This window comes from Cupressus sempervirens, chromosome 4 (assembly GCF_028749045.1).
Source record: "Cupressus sempervirens isolate cs-2001-9-10 chromosome 4, ASM2874904v1, whole genome shotgun sequence".
In the NCBI taxonomy this organism is placed as follows: domain Eukaryota; kingdom Viridiplantae; phylum Streptophyta; class Pinopsida; order Cupressales; family Cupressaceae; genus Cupressus; species Cupressus sempervirens.
This window is the reverse complement of record NC_143121.1, coordinates 22,157,034-22,165,205: the sequence shown is the minus strand read 5'-3', so window position 1 is coordinate 22,165,205 and position 8,172 is coordinate 22,157,034. Positions and strand designations below refer to the sequence as shown.

The window sequence follows — 8,172 nt, the reverse complement described above, 5'->3', positions numbered from 1 at the left end:
CATTCTCGGGCATGCCAAACTGAAACATCCCTAAGAGTCACTAAATGCCATAGGGTAGAAATCTTTGATGGATCATATCTAAGAGCTTGTGTGAGCTCTAGATGTGATTCTAGGTGTTATAGAACCATGTTGTAGAGAACTATAATAACCTCTCTCACTTTTTGGAGATCTTGCTCCATTTTGATTTTGCGATGCCATCTTAGGTGATGTTGAAACTTGTAGTGTTGGCCAGTACAACGTTTTCAATTACCAAATCTCCCTCACTATTTGGCATGGGATCAAACTATGTGTTTCATTAGCTTCGTGTCACTGGGTAAACACTAGCCCCAAGCTTTTTCCATCTTGTTGAGCACTCACACATTCTCAAGCACAATAAATTGAAATGTCTCTAAGAGCCACTAAATGCCATATGGTAGTGATCTTTGATGGGGCATATCTCAAAGCTTGTGGAAGATATGAATACAATATCAAGTGCTATAGGACCATGTTAAGGAGACCTAGAATAACCTCTCTCACTTTTTGGTGATCTTACTCCACTTTAATTTTTCAATGCCATCTTAGTTGATGTTGAAACTTGTAGTGCTAGCTAGTACAAAGTTGTCAACTGCCAAATCTCTCTCACCTTTCATCGTGGGATCAAGCTATCTATTCTATTAGCTTTGAATGGCTAGGTAAACACTATCCCCAAGCTCCTCGCATCCTATTGAGTACTCAAACATTCTTAGGTGTGCCGAACTAAATCATCCCTAAGAGTCACTAAATGCCATAAGGTAGCAATCTTTGACTACAACAATTGGATGTCATCTCATCTAATGATGGAGACTCATGATAGAAGGTAAAGAGGTGATCATACACATCATTTTGAACATGTTATTTTTTTATTATAATAAGGTAATTGTTGTTTGTAAGGTCAAAGAACTTGAGGTCACCTATAAACCCAAGTTGCCTTAGTCCTAATGATTTTTCTTTTTTTATTGTTTTTGTTAATAAGTTGACTTAATATGTGTTTCAAGAGTCATTACACCTTATATAGCTACATGTTATCATTGAATGGAGTTAGTGGAAGATGTTAATGATCTTCTTGGTTGTCTTAATAGTCATTTCATGGGTTTGAAATATAACCACTTCCCTTTTTGAAGAGTTATCCAAAAAATAGCAAATTACATGTTGCAAAGAAAATACAGTCATAGGATGTTAGAAAATTGTTTTCACTTGCAGAATGTTAAAGAATCTCTTGGAAGGATGGAATAGATGATATAATGAAGTTTGTAAGATAGTTATTAGGCATTCCTTGAAGTGTCTAAGATGTTAGTTTGAAGCAAGAAGTTGATTATGATCTATTTCTCAAATTTATTCATTTTTCCCTTATTGCTTCCCAAGTCTTGAATAGGAAAAGTGATCAAGTAGTTTCATGAAGCTAGGCAAAAGTTTGTTCAATTTTGTAACCAAGTTGGAAAGAGTCTTTAAAGACACTTATGAAGGTGGGAAAGGTAGTTTTCCTTAAAAGTGTTCTAGCTAGGAATCCACTAGCTTTTGGTGTGATCATTCTTTTAGAGTAAATAATTATTTATTAATTATTTATTCTTTTACTTAAGTTTACTTAGGTTAATGCATTTAGTTAATAGTTGTAGTTTAGGAGTTGTTGACAACATGAGAGTTTCTTCCTACCTAAGTCATACTTATCTCCTCACCTTATTTGAGGATATCCCACCTTTTGTGGATGTATGCTTAGTTGTCAACTTTATCATCTATCACTTTATAGCTTGTTCTACAAGCTTCCTTGAGGCCTTTATATTCAGGCTCTCTCATTATAATTTCTCATCTCATAACTCATTTTCAAAGCATATTGTATAGCAATACAGTTTTTTTGTTTGCAATATCTTCTCTCTCAGTTTGTTTAGTTTTTCCAAGCTCCACCTCTTCCTTCTTTGGTTTCTCTTTGATAGGTTATTTTCATGTAGGTGATCTTGGCATACTATAAAGTTGGCTTCCATCAACTTAGACTACATGGTATCAGAGCCTCCCTACTACTTCTTGGCTAAAGGATTTTTGAAGTTGCAATTTAGAGACATAAACCCTAGTTTGTTTGTGATTTCTCTCTTTGATCAGGGAGAAGAGAATTTTTTGGAGTACTTCTAGCCTAAATGGAAGCTGCCATTGAGTTCAGAAGGCCTATTATAGTCAAAATTCATATTAAAATTTTTGATTTTGGAGAAAGTTGATTTGAGAGGCAAAAAAAAATTTCCCAAGAGGCCATATGGATGCATTTATTACAAGATAGACAAAAAAGAAATTTAAAAAGTTGGAGTAGAGCCACACCATCGTGGCCCCACCTGTGTACCACCCAAGTATCACCTCCAATAGATGCAACACCATAGAGCTACCGTAGTGCCAACCACATACAGCCATTGCAGACTGCTTGCTTTCCTCCTTCCAAGAAATGCCACCAGTGACAGCCACCCCTGTGGCCACCATTGGTAGAGGCAACCACAATGTCATCACTCACATGTAGCTCAACACCTGCATTCACATGGAGACTATTGCTGCTGACACATCACCTGGTCACATCAGCATATCATCACATGGATGCAACATGGCACACCACATGTCCTCTTATTTTGCTATGATAGTTGTGAGGCCATCAATTTTAACATACTTGTTTGCTGATGTTAGCATGATGTCACCCTACATCAACACCTTTGCAAGCACTCTAGGTCCCTTTTTGACCTACTCACAGTTTTTTGGCCATAACTTGAGCATACTAATGTATTTTTTCGATCCGAAAGAAGCATCCAAAAGCTAGTTTCAAGACAAAGGCATTGGTGTGGGTATTTTCAAGTTTTGATACAATTTTGTGGCTCATTTTTGTAGTTAAAATCTAAAGTTAAGTTTTTCACTCTCGCAAGCATATCTTTTACATCCCATCACTATTTTTTGAAAATGTTATATTTTTGGAAAGCTAGTTTTGTCATCTTTTTAGAAATGTTGTCATCTCCTTTAGATTCTATCCCATGCTCTTTCTGTCATGTTTTTGGCATTTTTTCTCTATGGTGGATATCATGGGTGTTCCAAGTCTGAGGATCATTTTCATGGCATAGGATCTTTTTTTTTGGGCTATATTATCTTTTGTATTATATTTTTTTCCTTTTGTAGTCATTGTAGCTATCATTTCTAAGCATCTTTATGCAAACACACTGAGATAAAGTGCCACTCTTGCATTTTGGGATCATGAACATTGTTTTGAGACAGTTATGCTTGCACTATTTTATAAAGCATAATGAGGGGGATAGTTATTTGTTTCTTTTGCGCCCTCTTCCTTTTTTTGTCCCATGTAGAGTCGATGACCATGCCTTTATAGGTGTTTATACCTCTTCAACTCTCTTTTCATTCTTGGTTCTTTCTATAGAGGATTTTGGCCCACATTCTCAGTTGCCTATCATCTCACTGTATCTATATTAAGTGGAGTTATTTTGTTGTTCTAATTCTTCCATTGGTTTGATGGTTTGATTGTGTGAGCTATGTATTTAGTACTTGATCTTATATACTAGGTAGTTGTAGTGGCTGGCTACCTATGCATTGTGGTGAGATGGAACATCTACCATATAGACTCGATTGGTTCATGCCTTCTTCTTCCATGGAGGTTCTTTAGGTTAGTAGTTTCATTTTGATAAATTTTGTGGCCTATTCATGCTTCAACGATGCTCTTCATGATCTTCTCTTGTTCCTATTTTTTGGGACATTCCTCTAGTTATAGGCTTGTTCAATCCTTCACTAGATTTTCTCTTACCTCTTTTTGGGGGAGGGATTTTCCCATGAGGTTTTCTCTCTTTTCCCATTTTTAGAGGTTGCATTTCTTTGCATTACACATGGGTACCTAACATGGCCGCATTGCCAAGATCCATTCTATATTTCATATTAGTTTTTGTGAGCTTAAGGCATTCCTCTAAGTTGTACTTAAAGGGGTGTTTAAAGTAAATAATTATTTATTAATTATTATTTTTTTACTTAAGTTTACATAGGTTAATGCATTTGGTTAATAGAAATTGTAGTTTAGGAGTTGCTGACAACACGGAAATTTGTTCCTATCTAAGTCATACTTATCTCCTCACCTTGTTCAATGATATCCCACCTTTTGTAGATGTATTCTTAGTTGTCCACCTTATCTTCTAGCACTTTCTAGCTTGTTCTACAAGTTTCCTTAAGGCCTCTATATGTAGGCTCTCTCATTGTAACTTCTCAACTCATAACTCATTTTCAAGGCATATTGTATATCAATACATTTTTCTTTATTTGAAATATCTTCTCTCTTAGTCCATTTAGTTTTTCCAAGCTCCACCTCTTCCTTCTTTGGTTTCACTTCGACAAGTTATTTGCATGCAGATGATCTCGGTGCACTGTAGAGTTGTCTTTCATCAACTTCTACACACTCTGCATCATTTTGGATGTAATTTACATTAAAATGAAATACATGAAATGTACTTAAAACATAAAAAATAAAAACAAGATATATATTATGATAACCAATAATGTCATACATGAACGAACATATTTAATATATTATGATAACCAATAATGTCATACATGAACAAACATATAATATAAAATGATAGCCAATAATGTCATAATATAAAATAAATTATAATATATTATGATAACCAATAATGTCATACATGAACAAACATATAATATAAAATGATAGCTAATATAATATTCAAAATAAATGTCTTCTCTAAAATTAAAAGCTTGATTTACTTTGGGATTCATGTAAGTTGAAATTGTTTAGACTAATAGATTGACCTTGAATGTGTGAATATATCTTATCTTTCAACATCAACAATAGAAATTCAAATTCATAAGTTCAATGATCCAATTAGAGGGAGGAACTATGAATAATGAAATCCCCTAATAAAAATAATTTTTAATTGAAAGAATATGATGACTTCAATGAAAAACTAAAATTAGAGGCTAAAAACTGCAAGATTTTCCTTTGTTAATGAATTAAAAGGTTTGAATTTAAAATAGATTATAATATATTTTTAATAATTAATAACTCTACTTTGTTTTAACTCTTTTGTAATTCAGTGAGTTGAAGGAGAGAAATTATGTGTCTGGGATAAAGAAAATAAAATTATAGTAGAAAGGTAGGTGAAAAAACCAAAGTTACATGTACTTATAGTAGTTATCTAATGATACACTAATTAATTTTTTAAAAATATACTTTATAATCCTTTTTATATATGATTTGAGTAGGTTAAGACTGTACAATTAAAAACAAGTCAGGAAAATAAATGAATAATTATTGAATTAAATTTGTAGAAATTAGATTAATTAAATGCAATTTGTAATTTGATTTCTAGTGGGCTATTTGTAAGTCTTTCAACTTCACTAATAGGCCAGAGACCCTTTGTAACTTGAATTTTGAATATAAGTTCTATATATTGATTATATTTTTTCAGATTCTAAATATATTGGATGACTTTGTCAATAAGTCTAACACTTATTAGTAAATGACATTCATATTTGTACATTCTCTTATCTACTCTCATAATCTAAAGTCAACTTTTTCTACCCCAATGTAGAACAACAATATTGAAATTTTATATAGCAAATAATAAGAAAAAAATATTAATATTAATAAGAAAAGGTAAAAGATATTATTATAATCACGGTATCTATTACATTCAATAAAAATTGACTTAATAAAACTATTATTTATTATCCACCCACCTAACTAAAATAACAACTAATTTATTTATTGTCAAATAAAATTTCCTAACATTTTCATTAGGAAAATTGTCAATTCATCCTTCCCACTACTTTGAAACGAGGCTCTTTTTCTCCATATTTCTATTCAGAGTAAGTCTTCATGTAGTCACCAAATGAGTACTCTTGATATGCAGATATTTCATGAGCAACGTTCCCATGGCCTCGAACAAGGAGTTCAGGTGCAGGGCTCACCACTGTATTGTATGAGGGATTATAGAAGGATGCCACTGATAATCGGTTTCCATCCTTTGTTGGGAGAATTTTATCCCATGCACTCTTATACTTTCCATTACTCACTACTTTTATCTGATCACCAATGTTCACAACAATTGAGTGCTGCATAGGTTACACATCAATCCAACTACCATTGCTAAGAACCTGAAGGCCAGGAACCTCATCATCTTGGTACAAAAGAATGAGGCCACCTATGTCTGTATGAGCACAGATGCCCTTTATCAGATCTAGCCTTGGGTAGGGAGGATAATGGCTCACTTTTGTGCCAAAGAATTGTTTCTCCTTCTTCTCCCACCCTACAAATACCCTTTTCATAAATCCTTTCTCTAGCTGCAAGCTTTCACTTATTATTTCCAACAATATCTCTGTCAGATTGTATATTTGGCTGCGGAACTCCTCAATTGTATCCCTATACAAAATGAAAAAGTTAAATTTAATTAAATGAAAAACAAGGGTTTACTCTGATTCTATTATCCCAGATTATAGGAAATAAGATGTCCTAATGTAAAACTATATGAATTGTTTCTATTGATTATGTTTGCTGATTGTTAATAGAATTTATATAGAAAGATCAACTATAATATTGTGCAGTCACAGTAGCATAGATTAGTATTGATTGAATATTAAACGTACTTGAATTCTTTTGGGTATGAAGGCCAAGAATTTGTCTCTTTCATCTCGTGGACTTGAAAAATGTCCTCCTAGTCCAAATTCTCAATCTTCTTAGCATTATTGCCCTTTGCTTCAGCTTCAATGGCTTTGTTCAGTGCCCTTACTGGGGAGGAATTCTTGAAATCTTGTTCTCTGTTAATTTTATATTGTTTTGAACAAACCTCTATGACACTGTCTAGAAGATCGTGGTCAATGCCATGGTTTATAATTTGAAAAAGTTAAACCAATTTAGTCAATTCTAGTTCACCAATCACATAATCTTGTAATGAATCATTTCTATCTATATATTTGTAAAACTGACCCTTTTTATCAATTTGGCAATATCATCACAATCATTTTACTATTGTGTTCATATCTATATAAGTAAAACAGACCCTTTTTATAGCATGACAGTACCAAAATTGTGGTAAGAGAATGGTCCCAACTCAATTCCTAATTTCTTATAACTTACAATCAAAAGGTAAAATAGCTGACCCTTGTTGTACCATACACCACATATGAAACAAGCATTAATACCTGAAAAAATCTGGGAGATTCACAAGCCTGTGTGATCTGAGCCATAATGGCTTTCCTGTCTCCTCCATCAATCTTCTCTACATCAATCACTGGAATGCCCATTTCTGAATTCTTCATGGACAAGCTGAAGAGATCAAATGCTAAATAAATTTTCACAATTGGAAACATAGATGCACACTTGGTAATGTTCGCAAAACTGAGACCCTATTTATATGTCTTGAAAAGAATTCAAATTACATGTGAGAATAGTTAACCACATCTCTTGGGAGTGAATTCGATGTTAATTATATGCTTCAAGATTAGACCAAGAAGTCAATATTGTCATGCATATTAGTTATACTTCCAATCATACGGCTAAATCTAATTGGTGTTTGATTAGGATTCTTGATTTTTTGGACTGTACTCCAATTGAATTTGTATGTTGACATACTTTAATTAAAGATATATTTGTTTTTTAGTTTGAGAGGCACACCATGATCTGTCAACTATGACTAACACAGCACAATTTCATTCTCTCACGAAGTTAAGCTTTCGTTTCCCACGTTTCTGCTTGTGTCATTTGAATTTCTATAGAAATGGGCATGAAGCCACCCATGAGATATTGTCAATAATTAAACATTCAATTTGAGCTTTATTCTTATGCTATATTTAAATAGTAATTTTGTAATAACTCTAATAAGTTATAACTTTAGGAAACACCAAATTTTTCTTAAATTCAATTGTTTTACATTTTGTCAAACACTTTGCAAGCAAGAGATATATTGCATATGTAAATTTTGATTTTTTTTCCAAATGCCAAACTTTAATAAATATGCTTCCAAAGAACACATTAAAAAACTAACAATGAAGATGCAATTATTGTTGAATAACACTAATTACAAATAGGAAAATATGCATCTATATCAATAAGACATTAGAGCAATAAATTCTGATATAAAACTCTGATATAAATCAAATTACAATAGATTTTGCAAACCCTACCAA

At 32.8% G+C, this 8,172-nt stretch overlaps 1 pseudogene; it reads right to left on the bottom strand.

Annotated features, from left to right (window-relative positions):
• Positions 1-5,847: 5,847 nt before the first annotated feature.
• On the bottom strand, positions 5,848-7,290 carry LOC149559720 (1-aminocyclopropane-1-carboxylate oxidase pseudogene; annotated as a pseudogene).
• Positions 7,291-8,172: the final 882 nt, after the last annotated feature.